The sequence below is a fragment of the Spinacia oleracea genome, chromosome 4 (assembly GCF_020520425.1).
Source record: "Spinacia oleracea cultivar Varoflay chromosome 4, BTI_SOV_V1, whole genome shotgun sequence".
Taxonomy (NCBI): domain Eukaryota; kingdom Viridiplantae; phylum Streptophyta; class Magnoliopsida; order Caryophyllales; family Amaranthaceae; genus Spinacia; species Spinacia oleracea.
The window spans coordinates 81,279,206-81,302,905 of NC_079490.1; the positions used below are offsets into that span (position 1 = coordinate 81,279,206).

Genomic DNA, 23,700 nt, shown 5'->3' on the forward strand with positions numbered 1-23,700 from the left:
GGATGCCTGCTTCAATCCGTAGATTGACTTCTTTAGCTTGCATACCTTTTTAGCATTCTTTGGATCCTCAAAACCTTCAGGCTGTGTCATTAACACAGTTTCTGTTAAAACGCCGTTTAAGAAAGCAGTTTTGACATCCATCTGCCATATTTCGTAATCGTAATATGCAGCGATTGCTAACATTATCCGAATAGACTTTAGCATTGCAACTGGTGAAAAGGTTTCATCGTAATCCACACCGTGGACTTGTCTGTAACCTTTTGCAACCAATCTAGCTTTGAAAACTTCAAGTTTCCCATCCTTGTCCTTTTTCAGTTTGAAAACCCATTTGCTTCCAATGGCTTGGTAGCCATCTGGCAAATCGACCAAATCCCATACTTGGTTTTCAGACATGGAGTCTAATTCAGATTGCATGGCTTCTTGCCATTGCTTGGAGCTAGGGCTCGTCATAGCTTGTTTGTAAGCCGCAGGTTCATCACTTTCAAGTAATAGAACGTCATAGCTCTGGTTTGTCAAAATACCTAAGTACCTTTCCGGTTGAGATCTATATCTTTGCGATCTACGCGGGGTAACATTTCTAGATTGACCATGATTCTCACCAGATTCTTCTAAAGATCTTGAGTTTCATCCTGAATGTCATCTTGAGCATTCTCTAGAGTTTGTTGTTCGACTCGAATTTCTTCGAGGTCTACTTTTCTCCCACTTGTCATTTTGGAAATGTGATCTTTCTCCAAAAAGACACCATCTCGAGCAACAAACACCTTGTTCTCAGATGTATTGTAGAAGTAATACCCCTTTGTTTCCTTTGGATAGCCCACAAGGATACATTTGTCAGATTTTGGATGAAGTTTGTCTGAAATTAATCGTTTGACGTATACTTCACATCCCCAAATCTTCAGAAAAGACACATTTGGAGGCTTTCCAAACCATAATTCATATGGAGTCTTTTCAACAGCTTTAGACGGAGCTCTATTTATAGTGAGTGCAGCTGTATTTAGTGCATGTCCCCAAAATTCTAATGGAAGTTTGGCCTGACCCATCATTGACCTGACCATGTCTAGCAAGGTTCTGTTCCTCCGTTCCGACACACCGTTCCATTGTGGTGTTCCAGGAGGAGTCAATTCTGATAGAATTCCACATTCTTTCAGATGGTCATCAAATTCATAGCTCAGATATTCACCGCCTCTATCAGACCGCAGTGCCTTAATCTTCTTGCCTAATTGATTCTCTACTTCACTCTGAAATTCCTTGAATTTGTCAAAGGATTCAGACTTATGCTTCATTAGGTAGACATAACCATATCTACTGAAGTCATCAGTGAAAGTGATAAAGTAGCTGAAACCACCTCTAGCATTTGTACTCATTGGTCCACATACATCTGTATGGATTAAACCTAATGGTTCATTTGCCCTTTCTCCAACTTTAGAGAAAGGTTGCTTTGTCATTTTGCCAAGTAAACATGATTCGCATTTACCATAATCCTCTAAGTCAAATGGTTCTAGAATTCCTTCCTTTTGAAGTCTTTCTAAGCGTTTCAAGTTTATATGGCCTAATCGACAATGCCACAGATAGGTGAGATCTGAATCATCCTTTTTGGCCCTTTTGGTATTTATGTTATATACTTGTTTGTCGTGATCTAATAAATAAAGTCCATTGACTAATCTAGCAGATCCATAAAACATCTCTTTAAAATAAAACGAACAACTATTGTCTTTTATTAAAAAGGAAAATCCCTTAGCATTTAAGCAAGAAACTGAAATGATGTTTTTAGTAAGACTTGGAACATGGAAACATTCTTCCAGTCCCAAAACTAGCCCGGAGGACAACGACAAATAGTAAGTTCCTACAGCTAATGCAGCAATCCGTGCTCCATTTCCCACTCGTAGGTCGACTTCACCCTTGCTTAACTTTCTACTTCTTCTTAGTCCCTGTGGATTGGAACATAAGTGTGAGCCACAACCTGTATCTAATACCCAAGAAGTTGAATTAGCAAGTATACAGTCTATAACGAAAATACCTGAAGATGGAACGACTGTTCCGTTCTTCTGATCTTCCTTTAGCTTCAAGCAATCTCTCTTCCAATGCCCCTTCTTCTTGCAGTAGAAGCATTCGGATTCAGAAGTGGGTTGACTGACCTTCCTCTTTACAGATTTGGCGCCAGTTTGCTTAGTTGGGCTGGCCTTGTTGCCACCTTTCTTAGCATTCCTCTTCTTTCCAGATTTCTTGAACTTGCCCCCACGCACCATAAGCACATCCTGCTTATCACTTTTGAGCGTCTTTTCAGCGGTCTTCAGCATACCGTGAAGCTCAGTGAGCGTTTTGTCCAGACTATTCATACTGTAGTTCAGTTTGAACTGATCATACCCGCTATGAAGAGAATGGAGGATGGTGTCTATAGCCATTTCCTGAGAAAATTGCTGATCCAGCCGACTCATATTCTCAATGAGTCTAATCATTTTGAGAACATGTGGACTTACGGGCTCGCCTTTCTTAAGCTTGGTCTCAAGAATTTGCCTATGAGTCTCGAATCTTTCGACTCGAGCCAGATCTTGGAACATGTTCTTCAACTCACTGATGATTGTGAAAGCATCTGAGTTGATGAACGTTTTCTGCAGATCCGCACTCATGGTGGCGAGCATTAGACATTTCACATCCTTGTTGGCATCAATCCAACGATTGAGGGCTGCCTGAGTGACCCCGTCGCCTGCGGCTTCGGGCATCGCCTCTTCTAGGACATACTCCTTTTCTTCCTGCATAAGAACTATTTGCAAGTTCCTTTGCCAGTCAAGGAAGTTCTTCCCGTTCAACTTCTCCTTTTCGAGAATCGATCGAATGTTGAATGAATTGTTGTTTGCCATATTTAAAACTACAATTGAAAAGAATAAACAAATAAATAACCATTCACAGTTTCTCTTAATAAACTTAAATTCTAGCATACATGCATAATTCAATGTTTATTAAGCATTTTATTCAAGTTATGTGTTCCGGCAGGTGTGAATAAAATGATTCCAAGATCCTAAAATCATTGAAGAACTAAGCACAGTTTGTCGACTTAATCCTAAAACATCTTAGGTAAGCAAAAGCCTTTTGCTAATAGTCTAGAAACTATTCTTGGTTGATAGGTACGTCTAAGAACTTATTAGGTAAACCTATCGATTTTGCCACGACATAAAAGGACTCCTTACTTATATCGTTGAGTTTCACCAAAACTAACATGTACTCACAATTATTTGTGTACCTTGCCCCTTTAGGACCAATAAGTAACACCTCGCTGAGCGAAAACTATTACTAGATTGATGTAAAGGATATCCAAGCAAGTGTATATTTTGGCATGGCACCTTTTAACTCAATTTTTAAGTTTGGAACTTAAGGCTCTTACTATGTTGGTTAGATTTTAAGTGAACTAAAATCCTTAATCATGCAACATAATCAAGCTTTTGATCTCATGCATTTTAAGACATATTTAAAAGCAATAAATAACTTAAAACATGCATAAGATAAATGTGATCTAGTATGGCCCGACTTCATCTTGAAGCTTTAACTTCAAAGTCCGTCTTGAAAATCTCCGTGGGAGGCACCATTTTCTTCAAATAGAATAAGCTATAATTAAAACTAATTACAACTATTTGATGGTACGCAGACCATATTTGAATTTAAAAAAAAAACTTTGGTACTTTAGACTCTTTACATTCAAATTAATGGTACGCAGACCATATTTTCTATCCTATTTGGGCCATACTAGTCACTTCATAACCTGCAAAACAGTACATATACAATATATACCATTCACCCATTCATTATCATGAATGGCCCACATAGCTGGTTAGTAAAACACATTATGCATCACGTAAACATTTGCAGCAATTAATCAAGGGCACCAATAATCTACCAATTATTCAGTCCTTATTAATTCTAATCAAGTTGTTTTAACCTTAAGGATTTTTAGACCTAATCAAGAGTTTATGACTAAAAGGGGCTCCCACTTAAACCAATAAATTCATATGCTTTACTAATTTTAAACATAAAAATGTATTTCTAGTCTGACTGAAAACATACAAATTTAATTAAAATTTAAAGCTCATATAAATTTATAATTTGAATCCAAAAAATTTAATTTAATTTCAGTCGTATTTAAATTAATTCATGATTTTAATTTTAGTAAAATAATTAGAATAAATAAAATTTATTATAATTACAATATTCAAAATTAAAATCCAAGAAAATAATTTAAATTTTTAATTTTAAAATTAATTAAAATTACGTAAACTGAAAATTTCAAAACGATCTAATCGTAACGCAACAACCCCACGCAACGCACGCCCATGGGCCACACGCACACAGCCATCGCTGGCCATGTGCGCGCAGCCCATGCGCTGCGTCGCATTGCTGCTGCTGCTCTCCTTCGCAAGGCATCACGCGAGCTGGTGCTCGCTGCGCGCGCCAGCGCTCGATGCACGCGAGCCATCGCTCGCTGCGCTCGCTCGCCAGCGCTCGCTTCATGCGAGCCAGCGCTCGCTTTATGCGGGCCATTGCTCGCTGCGCGCGCTCGCTAGCGCTTGCTGCGCGCGCTTGCCAGCGCTCGATCCTGCGAGCCATCGCTCGCTGCACGAGGCATCGACGCTGGGCGTAGCACTTGTGGCACGCGAGCTTGCGCGAGGCAGTGCGCGCTGTGGCGCAGCTCGCTTGCTGCCCACACGCGACTGCTGTGCCTTGCTTTCGCCCTCGCCCATTCGTCCATTGCTCACAGCCCACGACACAAGGCAGGGATGCTGCCTTGTGCTCGTGCACCATGGCCTTGCTCATTGCATTCGTGCCGCATGGGCGACGAGCTCCCTTGCTCGTCGTCACATGCCCGCACTATACAACACCCCTTAAGGGTAACACGTAGCGTCCATTGCTTTGTGCGTGCCAGTTATATGAGCGAATCGCATAAAATTTAAAAAATTTATATTTAAAATTAATGACAAATTAATAAATAATATTAATTTCATAATTTTAGGGCGAAAAATCGAAAATTTATTATTCAATTGATTTCCGATTAACATGGATTCAAGTCTAGGTCATAAAAATTTAAAATTTTAACATAAATTTACAATTTTTATGGTGGTTTTTAATCATAGGTATCTAATTAAATTATAATTAATTATGAAAATCAAATTAATTCTAAATTATTCTAATTTTCAACAAATTAATCATAATTACAAATTAGATTTCATAATTAACAAGGCTAGGCATTCAAACTTGTTAAACATATACAGTAGGTCAATAAAAAATTCAAGATTTATCAACAAGAATCGCAAATATTTAATTTAACATCTTAAATTTACGAAATTTTGCATTCGAAAAACTAAAACCTCCGAAAAGTCATAGTTAGGCTTCGAATTTGAGAATTCTGGGTTCGGCAGAAAAATACTCTTTTTGTCAAAATTTTAGAATGCCTTTTACATGCGGAATTGACACAAAAATCACTCGATTTGGATGAGTAATGAAGAAACTGCCGAAAAACTGCGTACGTATAATTAAATAAACGCAATTTGCAATTAATTAACAATTACGAAAATGAATCACCCCTTTTAATTCTTGCAAATTTGTAATATTTAACCATGTTCATGCAATTTAGATTATGAAAATAATAAGAGGCTCGTGATACCACTGTTAGGTTATGATACATATGACAATTCATAAATCATGCGGAAAAACCATAAAGCCAGGAAAACATATTATTTACACATAATCATTTAGCATAGTTTAGATGCATACTCTTTGTTGCGTGCCTTCCCTAGCTGCGCCCGAACCGAACAAGAACAAGTCTTTAGGACTCCAAGTGTTGTCCCTCCGTAGATAGTCCACAGCACGTCCGGATCTGCCTTAAGATTGACCAACTAGAATCGCCCCTAAGGTACTTAGAATTTTCGGCACTTTATAGGCAATTGTATGACTGAATTTTGCTCTCAAAACTCACTTTGAATACTTGAATGCTCGATATAAATATGTGACCCTAGGCACCTATTTATAGAGTTATGGAAAAGGATTTGGAATCCTATTAGGATACTAATTTATTTAATTATAATCCTACTAGGACTCTAATTAAATAAACTAAATCTTTTAGGATTAGATTTAATCATATGACAAATCCCGGTAGCATTATGATTCGAGTAGCACACAAACACACACGCACGCACAGCAGCCCACGAGGGGCGCCATGCGCGCGCGCGCAGCCCGCGAGCTCGCAGCCCACTGCCGCAAGCCCACACGCTGCCGCAGCCTTGGCGCGCGCTGGGCCTGCCTTGCGGTGGGCCTGGCGCAGCCTTGGCTGGTGCGTTTGTGGCGCGCTGGCTTGCTGGGCGATGGCCCGGCTTCGTGCTGGGCCTTCGTCTGGCAGGCCTCGTCCGATGCTAATTCGTACGGTAGGCTTCCGATTAATTTCCCGATTCCGGAATTCATTTCCGATACGAACAATATTCAATATTTCCGATTCCGGAATTTATTTTCCGTTTCGAACAAATATTTAATATTTCCGTTTCCGGAATTATTTTCCGATTCCGATAATATTTCCGATTCTGACAATATTTCCGTTTCCGGCAATATTTCCGATTCCGGCAATATTTCCATTTCCGATAATATTTTCCGATACGTACCATGTTTCCGTTTCCGGCAACATCTACGACTTGGATAATATTTATATTTCCGATACGATCCATATTTCCGTTTCCGGCAATATCATCGTTTCCGGAGTATTCATTTCTTGCCTGTGACGATCTCAGCTCTCACTGAAACCAAGATCCGTCGATTCCGAATATCCATAGATGGAGTATTTAATGCCATTAAATACTTGATTCGTTTACGTACTATTTGTGTGACCCTACGGGTCCAGTCAAGAGTAAGCTGTGGATTAATATCATTAATTCCACTTGAACTGAAGCGGCCTCTAGCTAGGCATTCAACTCACTTGATCTCACTGAATTATTAACTTGTTAATTAATACTGAACCGCATTTATTAGACTTAACATTGAATGCATACTTGGACCAAGGGCATTATTTCCTTCATCTAGAACTTGGGAGGCTAAATGCTTAAAGTCCAAATATTTTAATATGAAAAGATCTCAACTTTAATATGCTCCACAACTTTGACATTGATTCTAGTTTAAGGAAGTGATTACAAACAACCTTAAACGTCATAGAATCCATAACTTATATTTGAATCATAAAAGGGTTTGATTTTGTAAAAATGTGTGATTGTTGTAAGTAACACTTTTAAGAGTAAAAGTGTCAACTTTACTAATCATTTTTGGAGTAAAGATTGAATCTTGTATGGCATAATGGAAATGGTGTTTTGGACAATCATTTGGAGAGGGTTTTAAGAGTTAAACCTCCCAAAGATGACACCTTTGGCATAATTCTTCCTAGTTAATCAAGGGTATGAACCCTAATGATAACATCATAGGATTTTGTATTTAGAAAGGAAGAAGCATAGAATGCATTATAGATTTGAGTAGGGATTCAGAATTACCTAATTAGGGTTAGGTTGGATTTCCGATTGTGCTCCCAATTGCTTAAATATTTGAGATTGTATAAGAATTTGGAGTTTAGAATTTGATTTATGTGTTTTGATTTTGAGAACTGATTTCGAAATTACGACGTTCTGTTTTTGATTTGCTGCCCTAAAATGCTTGGAAATGAGGGCTTAAATAGAGAATTAATCGGCTAAAATCCTAAAGCCAGCTGCGACTGGCACAGGGTCTGCGCCTGGCGCAGGTGACGTGGCTTAGAATCCGCCAAAGCAATGACGATGACGCCGTCCTTGCATTTGTCTCTTATGGATGTACCTTTGTACGAATTGTACGAAGTTGGTACGTAGTGAATGCTTAATGATTAAGGCTTTGATTTTGTGACTAAAAACAATCCTTTATCGGGTTTGAACTCGGTTTTACGGGACGGTCCCCGGCATGCTCGGTTTTGTGGGTCGGCGCCCGACATGCTCGGTTTTGTGGGTCGGCGCCCGAATTCGGATTGCTTAATGTCATTTTGACTGGAAAAGGCCTTGTAAAGCCAATGGAGAGGTCCATTGGGTGAGATTGTGTTTGGATTTTGAAATTGACTTTTGGAAATTGAATTTTGTACCGAGTTTCGAAATGGGAACGGGCTCGGGAATTGGACTTTGGATTTTGGATTTTGGAATATATTTTAGCAATTGGGACTTTCGCACGGAGTTGCACCAACCACCTAGCAAGGATAATAGTATCGTCATCATCCCTTTAGGGGAGACACGATTTAGGTGTCTACACTACCTCTCAGTGTATTTATTTCCCTATATCCTACATTAATTCTTTATTAATTACGATTAATGGAAAAATTTGTTTGGTCTTTTATTCTCATCCTCTGGATCTTGATTCAAAGGCTGCGATCTGCTCTCCGGGAGCTTGTCTTGGTTTCTTCATCTGTGATTATGATTATTTTCCACCTTTAGTGGATTTAATTTTACTTACAAAATCTTGTTGCTTCATTTTGGCCAATACGATGCCTGATTGTTCTTAGTGGACGAGTTTGGCGGACCTTGCTTGCTGGAGTTATTCTAACTCTTCGATTTTCTCAGGGAAGTACCTATTTTTGGCTCATAATTGTCTTGGAAATTGTCGTATTCGTTTTATCTCTTCTGATCTGGTGTTTTCCTCCCTTATTCGTATCCTTGAAGCTTGTGATAGTTATATTTTTTGGCTTAATTTTCGTTGGTTAACTCACCGTGCTCTTGTGCCCGTTTTACTCCTAGATCTAGCCTTAATTGGTGTTTACTATAATTTTGGATAATTTTTTCTGGCTTGTCATTAGTTCTATTTATTTATTCCATGTGTTTTCTCTAAGCGTGCTTATTAATGTGTTTATTACTGTGTTCTTCTATATCCCATTATTTAATTGGTGTTGTAAGACCCCCCCGCCCTTTTTTAAATTCTGGACATTATATATATGCCCCCCATTTTCACTATTGTGATCACACCTCCACCTGTCCTCTCTTCTCCTTTCTGAATTTTCACTATAAGCTTAAGTATTTGAACTTCTCATTCATGTGTGATATTCCTTCATCCTCCAACTATGCCTCACTTTTCAAGAAAAACAATCCTTCAGTTCCCACTCAATCTCAATTTGCATGTCTTCTTGGTAGTTTAGTTAATACCATCCCCAACCCCATATCCCACTCAGACTCAGAGTCTGTTGGAAGTCACAATTTTATTGATGCTCCCCATACCCCACCTTCGAACACTTCACACACTTTCCTTAGAGAGGTTCACAACGAATCTCCCGCTGTGATTTCTCTTAATGTTCCTCGTCTTGCTGATGATGAGGTATCTCTTATGGAAAAGTCTTGTTTATATGGGAGAGGTTGGGGGGAATTCATTCCTCAATCTGCTATCATTGCAAGATTAAACAAGTATTGGAACAAAACTAAGGATGAGATCAAATTCATGTATTTGGATAATGGTTGGTTTTTAATTCAGTTTGATAACCCACTAACTAAGTTAGATGTCTGGAATGGTAGGCCTTGGTTTGTTCAAGGCCTGAACTTTGTGCTAGTGCCTTGGTATGCTGGGTTTAGGGCTCAATTCTGTCGAATAACTAGTGTGGATCAGTGGGTCAAGATCCCCTTCTTGCCTACTGAATATTGGGCTTGGAGGCATCTTAACCAGATTGTCTCTTGTGTTGGTCATCCTATTAGACTTGATCGTTATACCCAACAAAACGTATAAAAAGGTCAGTTTGCCCGAGTTTGTGTTAATCTTAATATCACTAAACCTGTTCCGAGATCCATCACTCTCAACTTTGGGACACACTCTAAAGAATATTTCTTGTCCTATGAAGGAGTATGGGAGGTTTGCCTCCTTTGTGGTGATCCTAAACATACTATGAATTCCTGCCCTAATAAGCCTCCTCCGTGCCTCAAGTTAGTTGTTGCTAAGTTCGAATCTGCATCCCTAACTTCTCCCACCCATCCTGATAAGGCTAGTTCCTCTGATTGGTGTACTGTCCTCCCCAAAAGGAGGTCCAAACCACAAATCTTTGTCAAAGGAAACCGTTCTAGGTTCCACCCTTTTGTCCCCCCAGTGTATGTCAAACCTGCTACTACTGATAAAAGCCTTGTTGTTGCTGGTGACCTAATTCCAGTTACTAATCCTTTTAAGAAACTGGCTGAGTTCCAAGTTTCTACAGGGGTGACAATGACTCTCAAGCCTCCTGGTCTTGATTCTGATCATCAACGCATGCTTAATGATATTGACAACCACAATACCTTGAATGAGGCTCTCCCTGGTTCTAGTACTATGTTTCCTGATACTGATCTTCCTTCGGGTGATATTTGTCTTGCTCTTGAGAGGCATGATGTGCCTTTCAACATGATTGATGATGATGAGATGGATAACTGGGAGGATCATGATGACTTTCTCAATCCTAGAATGCCCCCAAGGCTGCTGGACCTGCAAAAAAGGAGGAAGAGAGACTCATCTAGTCTCTCTCCACCCTCCTCTCCAATTTCTTAAGTTATGATAGACATGCATTGGTTTTTTGGTTCTACTTTTACGCTTTGGTTTCTATGCCCAGACTTTTGTGCTTGCCTGTTTATCACTCTTATCAATCATCATTTTCTGGATCAAGGAATTATGTTGATTGTACCTCTGCAACCTTTTTGCTTGGAATGGTTTTCTTTGTATCCGGCTTTATGTACTATGTATTTTCAATTTTTTAGCTCTTTTATCCTTAGTTGCTTCTACTTACTAGGTTTCTGGTTTCATGTGGCACTTATCTCAATCATGTATCTATCTCTAGGCACCCATGCATGATGGTTAATGAAATTGTAGTTTGCTTTTTATATGGTTATGCAGTGTTCACTATGCTTCAATCTTCTGCAGTTCAGCCCCTTTATGTTCGCAGCACTATTAACTTGACTTATCTTGCCGTCTCACTTCAATCTTCTGCATCTAGTGAGTTATTTTCTATTGCTGCCAATCTGCTTGCCCCTATTGCTGCCTGTCTGTGGTGTGCTTACTCTGCAGGACCAGATTTCCAAACTAGGCCCCCTTTCAAGTTGAGGTACCCATTTACTAGGATGCTGCTTGGAAGGTGGAAGCTTGGTTATGTGAGGCAATCCTCTAGTGAGCCTATGTTCGATGATGCATCTAATAATTCCCTTCATTCTTGGCCTGAGAACTATAATACACCCCCCCTCCTTTTCCTATCAGGGTCAAAGTGTATAGCTTGAAAAATTGGGTTTTTCACCTCCTTACACTGATTTTTTTCTAACTTATGCACATGTTTTTGGTTAGTTTCAGACTCGATAACTCTTGGTTCCGGGAGCTTTCTGAATCAGTTATGCACCTGGGCTACCTTCTTTTGGGGTTCAGTTCAAGAATGGAAGCATAATGTAGTTTATGTAACTTCTTGTACCACATTTTTATTTCGTTCCACAGCAACATGAGTTCTATCTTTTTTGTACAAGGACTCCAAACCCTTAAGGGTACGGGTTTTTCTACCCGACTTTGTTTTTATTTTCAAACTTATGACTCAGACTATAAACTCTGATATTGACTCGCCTAAGGAGTTTACTCCTTATCGGAAGCGGATTTTATTATGTGGGACTGTTTTTTCCTACTTGTACCAGTTTCTAGAATGCGCTTTGAATTGTGCTTATAACTCAAAGAAATGCAACTCACATTTTAAAGAAAGATGCAATGAAACCTTAGTAATGATCAAATTTACTCATTTTGTATATAAATGAAAGTCCGCGCTTGGAATATACGAGGTGGTAAACGAGATCACGCAATAGCTGAACTTATGAACCTAAAACAACAAGAAAACCCAGATATATGCTTCATAATAGAAACATTAACTAACAATATTCACAGACAAGCAATTGTTTAAGCTAATCGTTTTTAGAGACATCTAATTATTGATCTTGTCAATCATTGCGGAGGAATTTGGGCCCTTTGGAATGAAGATAGTATCAAGGTTATTAATTCGAACCTAACAGATAGGTGTGCACACTTGATAATTCTCTTTAAACAAACAAACACCACCTTTTTAATCTCAGGTTTTTATTGCCTAGCAAAAGAGGAAGATAAGCCACGCTTTTGGGAGGATCTTTCGTCCTTTTACGCCAACATTTCCCTTCCTTGGCTCCTCATTGGAGATTTTAATGAACTTCTCTCACCAATCGACAAATTTGGCGGGAATCCTATTCATTCACAACAATGTCAACGCTTTTCGACCTTCCTTACCAACAATAATGCTATAGATGTCCCATGTTTGCAGACTGCTTACTCTTGGAAATCAAACCAAGATGCCTTTCTCCTTGAACGCATTGATCGGGCCATCATTGACACACAATTCTCTAACTTGTTTCCCAAAAGCATTGTCAAGTATGGTATCTTTTTAGTATCTGATCATGCACCAGTAATCTTCGACTCAAATTCTGAAACTTCCAACACAAATCGCCTATTCCGTTTCAACAACATGTGGACCCTTGACCAAGAATCTCACACCATTGTTGCCAAAGAATGGAATATCCGGAAGGAAGGCTCTTGTTTTTTACAGAATCCGGGATAAGCTCTCGGCTATAAAACTTCGCCTTCGTGATTGGGCAAAAGTCAAATATGGGAATAATATTGCCAAGCTGCAGAAGAATAGCGAAAATATTGCGGAGATTAAATCCCATCTAATAGCCCAACCTTTCAACCAAATTCTCATAATCATCTATTAAGAATGATCAAACAAAGGGAAAAATTACTTGTTTTTGGTCAGTCAGCCTGGAAATCTTTTAACAAGAAGAAATGGCTCATTCAAGGAGATAAAAACTCCAGATTCTTTCATCAAAAGATAAAATAGCAATCTGCGAGGAACACGATCTTTCGATTACAGAACGATTTAGGGAAATGGGAATCTGATCCCTCCATTGTCAAAAGTATACTTATTAATTCGTTAAAACAACGTTTCTTATCCTCCTCGGATCCCAATAGGCAACTTGATCTCTCCTTTCTGCCACAATGACTCTCCCAAGAACAACAAAGTGATATGTTAAAACCCTTTTTGGACAATGATATTAAAGAGGCCTTCTTCTCCTCTTAAATCTCCAGGATCAGATGGTTTTGGCCCCCAATTCTTTAAAGCTTATTGGCCAATAATCGGCACTGAGGTAATTACGGCTGTGAAAAGTTTCTTCTTTTATGGAAAAATTCTCAAGGCTCTTAATCACACAATAATTGCACTCATCCCAAAAAATGACAATCTTGGGAATCCAAACCACGTTAGACCCATCAGTCTATGTAATACTATGTATAAAGTAATCTCTAAGTTATTAGATAGTATACTACGACCAATTCTATAGCAACATATAAGCCCCTTCCAAAATGCCTTTACAGCAGAACGATCCATCCATGATAACATGTTGATCGCTCATGAAATTTTGAATACGTTCCAAATCAACATCAAAAGTTGGATGGTGTGCCCTTAAACTCGATATGAAAAAAGCTTTTATGATAGAATCGAATGAGACTTTCTCTGGGCTACTCTGTCATCCTTTGGTTTTCCAAATTAATGGATCCAGCGGGTCAAAGCTTGTGTTACTACAGTTTCTTACTCTCTTAAAATCAATGGCTCCACTACGGAACATTTTACGCCTTCTAGAGGTATTCTCCAAGGAGACCCTCTCTCCCCCTATCTTTTTCTTATATGCATGGAAGTCTTTATTTTTATGCTTACTAAAAGTAGCACACTGCCAAGCACTGAGAATGGAATTCGTATTGCACCACTTACTCCCAAAGTTCATTGCCTCCTTTTCGCCGACGGCAGTCTTCTGTTTGTTAAAGCTACATCCTCGGCAACAAACCATTTAAAATACTTGATTAATACTTTTTGCAACTTTTCAGGCCAATTAGTTAATTTTCACAAGTCAGCGATTATCTTCTCAAAAAAGATTGAAAATTCCCGGTCGGATAATCTTGCAGGAAATTTCTCAATGACTAAATATTCTTCCTTAGGGAGATATCTTGGTGCACATTTTTCGTCCTTCAAACCAAGAAAAACAGAATACGGTGCTCTACTTCAAAAGAATATCTCTCGTATCAATCTATGGAATGCTTACTTCCTTTCAAAAGCAGGTAGAACCATCCTTATTCAAAGCAATCTCGAAGCATTACCAGCTTATGTCTATTATTCTTTCCTCCTTCCTCAAAAGACTTGTTCTAATCTAGACTCTATCCATCGTAATTTATTTTGGAAGCAATCCCCAAATTCAACGCATACTCCTCTTATCTTGTGGAATAAAATTTGCCAACCTAAAAATATGGGGGGCTTGGGTCTCCGAAAAATGAGACCTTTAAACCAAGCCTTCCTTGCGAAACTCGGATGGAAGATTTACAGAATGAACAAAGCTTATGGGTCTCCCTTATTAAGAAAAACTATCTTGCTAACACGACTTTTTTCGAGTGTATGCCTAAACCAAAACATTCTTCTATTTGGAGACGTATCCTTAATGAAAGAGAAATCCCGTGCAAAGGAATCCGACGGAAAATTGGGAATAGGAAATCTATTAATTTTTGGCTTGACAACTGGGCAATCTAGGATAATCGTCTCAAACACCTGAATTTGAATATTAGTAATGTCAATACCGACCTACAGCTGATTTTATACTTCCCAATCATGAATGGGACCGTCTAAAATTAGCTTATACGGTTCCTCGGTCCTTAGCAATAAAAATCCAGGGTCTCCCTATTCCGACAACTAATTTAGATGATACCCCGATTTGGGGTGTCACCTCATCCGGGGATTTCTCTGTAAAGTATGCTACTTGGATAGCGCATGGGTTGGATAATTTTCTCCAAAAGTGAAACCATAACTGAATTTGGAAACTAGATATCCCACCTAAAATAACTATCTTCCTATGGAAAATATGCCACAATAGCATCCCAGTCAGAGACACGCTACATAAACGAAACATTCTTCCCTTCGATGTGTGTCCTCTGTGTGACACTTATATTGAAACCATAAATCATTTGTTTATTCAATGCCCATATTCCAAACTCATGTGGGATCTCCCACTAACTAACACTGGCTAGATTATTCTATAACCTCGCATGATCTTCTTGAAAATATGAAGCTTCTAAGAAAATACCCCATTTCCTTGTGTAAATTCACCTTTCTTATATGGTCACTCTAGAAGGAAATGAATGATTGTATTTTCCCCTTCAAAGTTTTTCATAAAGCTAACTCGGCTTATCATGAATGGAAGTATCGGCTGCAATTAGATCATCACCAGCTGAAGGGCACCCCTTTCACCTCACACACTTCCACTGATTCCTCTCCACTTTCTCCTCCAGTCATGGTTCTCTAGTACCCCCCCCTCCAATGGGTACCTTCAAACTCAATTTTGATGGCTCTAGTAAATCTTCATCGACAACAGCAGGAATTATCATCTGCAACGGTGCAGGAATCTCTATCTCAGCAGTACCTTAATCCTTGGTCACACTCAGTCTTTCATGGCTGAAGCTATTTCTCTTCACAAAGGACTTTAAGAAGCTAGGCGACTCAACATTGGTCACATTCAGATAGAAGGCGATAATCGTCTTATCATTAATTCAGTCAAAGGATTATCGGCGACTCCTTGGAAAATTCATAACATCATTACTGACATCAAACACCTCCTCGGCCTTTTTGATACTTGGGAAATCAACAAGTTTTCAGAGAAGCAAATTCAGCAGCAGATTGGATAGCAAATGTTGGACATCTAATTGTTAGGAATATGTATATAGATTCTACGACTAGCGAAAGTTTATCTTCCATTATTTGTAGTGACTAATTAGGAGTGACTCTCACGCGGAGAGGCTCTTAAGTATATTCTCCTTACCTTTCAAAAAAAAGTTATCGATGTTAGACAATCACTGTTCTATAAGGGAACGACTGAAATGTTTGCTTTTTAGTATTTCTCCTATTTATTTATCTTTATACACATAAAATGGCCAAATGGGGTTTATCTATTACGGGGTATGGTCTAAGTTGTCGATGTTAGACAATCTTTATCATTAGTCACACGTCCCAGCTGGTTGGGCGAACTTCTAGGGAGTGACTCAAGCGTTGACCTGCGTAGTTGGGCTGGTTAACCTGTGTTAGGTGCTGGTTCAGTAGGGTCCCTTCTTCTTACCTAAAAAAAACTACTCTACTATCTATAAATCACTAATCAATATTAAATCACTACGAAATTGAGATATCAAATATTAAATTCGATCCCAAACAATAATTTTTTTTCTTTCTTTTTTCGGTGCAAATAAGCCACAAGGCAATACAAATTACGAATGGGGAGACTCGAATTTGAGACCTATTATACAAAAGTCTTCGATCTTAATCACTGGGTCCATATATCATTGGTTCCAATTTGGAATACATAAACATACAAAAAATATACTACTTATATATATATATATATATATATATATATATATATATATATATATATATATATATATATATATATATATATATATATATATATATATATATATATATATATATATATATATATATATATATATAGGACCAGGTTCTGGTGAGAACCTCCCTTAAGATAAGAACCTCCTTATAATGAGAACCTCTTATCACCGTCCTATTAAACCTAGATTAACGGATGAGATCAAATCTTAACAAACTCACTCCCGATCACCTTTGGTTCAAAAATTCAAACACATGCGTTTCTCTCTCCTCCTTCCAAAAATATCACGACTTTCTCTCTCTACTTCCCTGAGAAATCGGCTGTGATTCCTGTCTCTTCAAATATCTTCAAAATTGTTGCAATTTTTTAGCTGGATTTTATGCCAATTTCTAGAGATGATTTCGATCAGTTATTTGAGAGTTTTCAAGTTATTTGGTGAATTCACTCCAAATGTTATCAATCGTAGAGGTAAATGTTGCTAATAAATTCAATTAGATTTCTCGATTTTTAATTTCACTAATTTTAATTGTTAATTTTCTTTGATCTTCGCATGTTGATTGAATCATTTTTCGGCATGAATTGCAAGTTCATCAATAATATGCTGAGAAGATAGAGATAAGTGTTATTAATTCAGTCCAATTCGATTTATAGGTTTTTAAATTGAATACTTAGAAGATCATCTTGTTCGATGTTCTTCCCCTTTTGGTTACCGGACTGATTGTCGTCCTCCATCATCGTTGATTGAAACAACTCGGAATTGAAGCGAGTACAACAAAAACAAAAAATTCCACAAAAAGGTAACGTAACCTAATTTTTGTTTAGTTTTGAAGATATTTTGTTTACTTCTGACTATAATAAGTGTACTTTTGAAGCAATGTTTTGTTTACTTTTGAATCTTGATAGTCAGTTTTGGTTCTGGAATTAGCTGATTTATAAACTATTCTAGAGAAAATTTGTGTGTAAAACTGGAATTAGCTGTTTTAGAAGCAGTTAAACTTGATTTTGAGGTTATTATCCTATGCTGGAGTACTGAGTGTAATTTCCTCGATATGTGGTCCTCGAAATCAGAAGCAACTGAGAAATCAGCAGCACTAGCAGTTACAACACTCTACTCGATGCTATCCTCGTTAGGTGTATATCGAGTTGTTTGGGGTTGTACTTCCATCAGAGGGTACTACTAGCCTAGGCATCTGATTCACTGGGTTGGAAGTACACGAAAGGCACTCGATCTCAAACAAGTCGGAGCTAGCATCGCTCTCTGTGTTCTTGTACGTCTCACTAGGCGCGTCTAAGGTGCTAAACTCCTCAATTCCTCTGGACAAATGAAAAATACCTGTTTGTGTGTTGTTCTCTTTTCCCCCATTATTCTGTACACTGATTTTTTTAGCTCTCTGGTTTTGTTAAGGCTAAAATCTCTGGTTTGGCCCTATATTGGAGATTGCAATATAATCCATATCAATTGAAGTATTAATGTTAGTATTAGTATTACAGCATTCGTTAAAGCTACTTATACATGACTCCTTTGCAGCTTTAACTAGCGCGAAAGTAGCATCATAAGCCCTGTTTACTTTCTTATTTTGGCTTCCATGAATTTGATTGAAACTCCCACATGTTGAGTGTCTCGCCCTGTCCAGCGGCTTCCTAGCCCTGGTTTAATACCAACAATTTCTTGTTGAATCTGCAAAGAGAGTACTCACTACTCAATGTAGGTAATAAAAATTCATGTTAATTCGATGGAATTTCATAGTTAATTTGAAATCAGTCATGGCAACTAGCTAGCAAGGCCTCTACAAAGGAAAGCGATAAAGATGAGATTTTGTTTGTAATCTTTACTTTTAAATTAGTTCCATTTATTTTTTTTAGTCATTTATCTACTTTTAAGCAACTTGAGATTTTGTTTATGTGAATTACTTAAATCAGTTCCATTTACTTTAAAATTAGTTCCATTTTACTTTTCAGAGTTAATTATCTACTTTCGATAATTATGCTTAGAAGTAAATTCTTTTGTAAGTCTGGATATGAATACTTATGAGCCTTTTCCATAACTTTTACATTTGGCATCTTTGAATATAATTAAGATGGTGTTTTGACCAAACCAGGCCAAACAGATAAAGAGACTAATTTGTGCAAGAGTAAACTAAATCTCTCTAAAAGTAAATTTAATCTATGTAAAAGTAAAAAAAATGATAACGGAACTTTGGTTTTAATTTTTTTTCTTAAATATTAAGCCGAAACCTATTAGCTCAAATAGGAGAGCAATGTGCCATTGCACATGGATGTAGGTTCAACTCCTACATAAGTTGGTGATTCATATGCGTAAAAAAAACTCAAAAATGGATAAGAAACTCAAAAGTAAATTAAAATTACTCAAAAGTAAATTAAAAGTACTTAGAAGTAAATAAGAAAATATAAAAGTAAACATTCGCAGATTGTTAGTTTCTTTTTTGTTTGTTTGAGAAATGAAATCAGTATTTTTTCTGTTGGTATGTTTAGTGTTGCAGAAAATTTTGAGGGTCTGCAGACCTGTTGCAAGCGCTCCAATGCTCGTTGAGTTAGTTTTTGTCCAGTTCAGCAAAAGTAAACAATATAGACTCAAAAGTAAATAAAGGAGACTAAAAAGTAACAATATAGACTCGAAAGTAAATAAAGGAAACTCAAAAGTAAATGAACCTACGTGGGATTCGAACCCACATCTTTTTGCACAATGATATACCAATTGAGCTAGTAGGTTTTGTGATAAGATTCAATGCATCACATCCATTCCCTGAAGCCAATCAACTCATTTGTTACATTGTTCATCAAAATTATTCATAAAGTAAATAAAAAGAACTTAAAACTAAATCGAAAGAACTCAAAAGTAAATCTCAAAATTAAGCATATGTATACTAAAAAATCAAATGTAAATAATACTAACTCATAAGTAAATTAAAAAATCTCAAAAGTAAATAGAAATGTTCTAAATGTATTTACCAACAGTGTCCCAAGAAGATTTGAAAAACTTACTGGAATAGCCAGCAGGCCTTAGGCGCCTTTGAATCCTGAAAGTCAAAAACTGCATTCTTTACATCCTCACTTGCATAGATCCTATTCTAATCCAGGTTTAAAGTATGCCCAACAGTAGGGACCTCCAGGTCAAAGTTAGGTTCTCAATGAACATACTCAGGGTAGAATCGACACTGGTCCAGTGGTCTTGAGTCTCTTGACATCAATACGAGCCTAAAAGAATGCTTGACACTTCCTTCTTTGGTTACAGCTGCATCTGTATTCAGTTTGTAGTGTTAAGCAGAGGGTTCACCTGAACAACAACAATATCAGCTTGGTTTGACATACACCAAATTAACCACAAGTAAACTTAATATCTCTAATAGTAACCTAAATACCTCCAAAAGTGAACAAAATAATAATTAAACATTCTGCATCAAGTCTACATCAACTAGCTACTGCCAACAGATAAGTACGCGGTTGCCTAGGTGATAAGAACAAAGGTTGCATCTGATCAGAACAAAAGGTTTAATATGTTCAATTTCTGTTTCAGGAAGCTGCGTTAGTGGGTTGGAATTGTAGGATGAGTTTCATATTTGCGCATTTGCACAACTCTCTTATCCAACACACAAAGATAAATCCACGTGGGATTCGAACCCACATCTTTTGCGCTTTTGCACAATGCTTTCCAATTGAGCTAGTAGGTTATTATCTAAACATAGATTCGGGATAACTAGAATACATTCACATATTTTTCCTTTTGTTAAATTTAAAAGTAGATAGAAGACCCATAAAAGTAAATATAATCAATTCAAAAGTAAAGGTTTTCATATTAAACGTAAATAAAATAATACAAAAAGTAAAAACCTTGATAAATGCAATAAAGCTATTGCTACGTGTCTATGTGATTGTGTACTCTTATTGCTATCTGATAATAAGTAGAGTAAATTGACTGTCGAAGTAAAGAAGAAAAAAATGCAAAAGTAGTTAAGAAACTCCAACAGAGGCCACAAAACCAACCTATCATTCAGGAACCTATCTTAGCATAACAGACTAAGCACCACACATAACCCATCATAACGTGGTGTGTTGACAAAAACAGATAAAGTAACTGAATTGAGCGAAAGTAAACTAAATCCCCCTAAATGTAGACTAAATCCCTCTAAATGTAAACAAAATACTAATGAAACTTGAATTGTAATATCTTCTTAAAAACTAATAGCTCAAATTGACCATGAACTACTCAGACGCAGACAACAACAAGCAGCAAAAACAAACATGTATCGACCTGTTACATAATTCAACCTTGAACAGTTGACTTCAGATCGAACATCATGCATCAGGTCTACAATAACTAGCTACTGCCAAGTGCAAACAGACCTGCATAACCAGCAGATCTGAACGTGGGTGTCTGGTTGGTCAGAACAAAGGCTGCCTCCAATAGAACTAAAACCTCGTTTGCAAACAAGACTGCTACAACATATAAAAGAACATAAATATATCCACCATACCACCCCCACTACAACCTCAAATACTCACTAATACTCAAGGATTGTCACTTAATACATCTAAATACAAACAACTTTGGATATAAAACTAAAAATCCACTATTAATGGCTCTAGCGCGGGGATTAGGCGGGTGAGTATGACTGTATCCATAGTTCCATTCTCATCCCACTACCCAAGATGGGTAGAACTTTCAAGTATAGGTATGCATTCACCTTTTTTCTCCCACCTATAATCCCTATTTGTAGTCATCAAATGCTACAGACTACAGAGACTGATGGACTCCTCAATTTACAGTGCATCCATATACCTCTCAAAACTGAATATGGCTCCAAGTCAATACGTTAGACACTGCAGTTAGGCCGCCAAAATAAGACAACAATTACAGATGAAAACCTATGTCAATTTTTTAATAAAACAGACATAGTGTATGCTCAAAACTAATCTGATCAAACACTTTAACAACTGAACAGTTTAGAGGCAATTACAACTCACCTGCATATTTCAGGTGATTCTTCGGGATCAAGATGGCCAGAATTTGCAATATTAACAGCCAAACTGTCCCCCCAATTGGCATCATGTGATTTATAAAGGTTATAATTACTTATATACAACAACGTAAATCAAACTTGCAGAGCTGGGAGCATCCATCTGTTATACTTCTCCTAATACCATGGTTTCCCCTAATCCTCCCTTTTTTTTAATGTCAGATCTTCATTGGCTCTAGAGTGGTGCTAAGATGACTCAATTATTGCTTTGACAAATATACATTCGATTTGAATAATACAAAACTTAATCAATAGAAAACACTAATTTAACGGAATTAAATAAACAAACACGGATTCAAAACCCTAATTTGTAAAATCAATCGATAATATCAACAAAACAAGATAAGGAACATGAATAAGGGAACAAAACATTATTCGAAAACCAAATTGAATACAAATCAAATACATGAACATAAAAATTTGAATAACAACAACAAAATAATTAGCAAAATCGAAGAACAACTGCATACTAATTCAATGAAGAGATAGAAATTAAAATAACAAAAACTGAAACAAAATCCAAAAAATAAAATACGTACCTGACAAATTAATTGGAAGAGAGTTGCAAAAAAAAGTTGGAGATATTTGCAAGAACAACGAGAATGTTGAAGAAGATAAAGCCCAAGAGTAGAGAGGATTTGCAAGAGGAGAGAGAAAACTCAATGAAGAGAGAGAATTATGGATTCGCTATTGTGTGGGGAAGAGGTCGTTCAACAATGCAATATTACCATATTACCCTTATTTTTTTGATTTGTTCGGGTGAGATGTGGATCGTTAGATTGATTTGATCGACGGCTGAGATTAGTTCACAGTTCTCATCTTAAGGGGTGGTTCTCACCGGATGCTGATTATATATATATATATAATAACATATTTTTTTCTAATATAATTTCAGACGCATCGCGTGCATATAAGACTAGTATATAATAACGAAACATGAATCAACCCATATTATCCCAAATTACGTCCAACGTACACTCTGACAATATCCCAAGTACTCTAACCAAATTATTTAAAGTCAAGTTTTGCAATAACCCCTTCATAATATCCATTTAACTTTCGAAATCGACAAGTAGTAATAATAATACGGAATTTTCAAGAAATGACCCCGAGGTTTGCGTTAATGCACCAAATACCCCTAATGTTTTCCGATTTCACCAAATACCCATGACGTTTTAAAAAATAACACAAAATGCCCTTAATGAGCATTTTACGTCCATTCCGTTAACTTTCCTTTAACATAGCCTCTAATTACGGATTTTTCATGAAATGACCCCGAGGTTTGCGTTAATGCACCAAATAACCCTAATGTTTCCCGAATGCACCAAATACCCATGACGTTTTAAAAAATAACACAAAATGTCCTTAATGAGCAATTTTCGTCCATTTCATTAACTTTTCTGTTAACATAGCCTCTAATTTTTATTATTTTCCTATTATTTTATTTATTTTGTTTATTTTCCTAATTTATTTTTTTATTTACTTTGCTCATCTCTCTTTCTCCATGGCAGTCTCTCAACTCTCTTTCCTTTCTTCTCCTTCTATGGATTCTCTTCCATCTCCAATCCTCCACCAAAAAAATTATTTTATCTTCCTCGCCATCATATCATCATAATCACATCACAAATGAAATCCTAAAAAACCGAGCGACCAAAACCACCACCCAGAACCACCAAATCCGCAACCACCCCAAGCCCCCTCTCTCCCCCATGGCAGTCTCTCGATCAGTTCCTTTCTCTCTCTTCGTCACAACCATCCCAAGCTCCAAATTATTTCTCTAACTCGCCGCTCAAACAATCCAACGCCGCCGACCCGCCGTTAGTCGCCTTCACAACCACAAGCCCAGATCAAAGCCAACCACCCTGATCTCTAACAATCGACTTCACAACCATGAGCCCAGATTGAAGGCCAAAAAACGAGCCCAGATAGTGGAGAGTCATTGGAAAATGCGACAGCCCATATCAGAAGCCAACAACAACCTCGCCGCTTAGAAAGTCTGACCCCTGCAGGCGACTCGCCGCCCTCACCCTCCATGTTCGCCTCCTTGAATTTAATTATTCAGGTATTTTTAAAATTTATTTATTTAGGTAATTAAATTATTTTGGTAACCTAAATTGAATTTTAAAAGTAATTTTTTTTCCAGCTTGGTTTTCTGATGAAGTATGGAATAGGAAGAGTAATTGTTGAATTAATTACGGGAT

The 23,700-nt window shown here is 37.4% G+C and overlaps 1 long non-coding RNA gene across 4 annotated transcripts; it reads right to left on the bottom strand.

The window, feature by feature from the left end:
• Positions 1 to 17,894: 17,894 nt before the first annotated feature.
• LOC110776464 (uncharacterized) lies at positions 17,895 to 22,198 on the bottom strand. 4 transcript variants are annotated; one of them, XR_008919421.1, is made up of 4 exons: positions 22,039 to 22,198; positions 19,467 to 19,758; positions 19,155 to 19,227; positions 17,895 to 18,141 (listed from the first exon to the last, which is right to left on the bottom strand). It is a non-coding gene; the product is annotated as an uncharacterized lncRNA (long non-coding RNA). The 4 variants fall into 4 exon arrangements; XR_002530142.2 differs by having other exon boundaries at positions 19,138 to 19,227; XR_002530141.2 differs by lacking the exon at positions 19,155 to 19,227.
• Between the last annotated feature and the right edge of the window lie 1,502 nt (positions 22,199 to 23,700).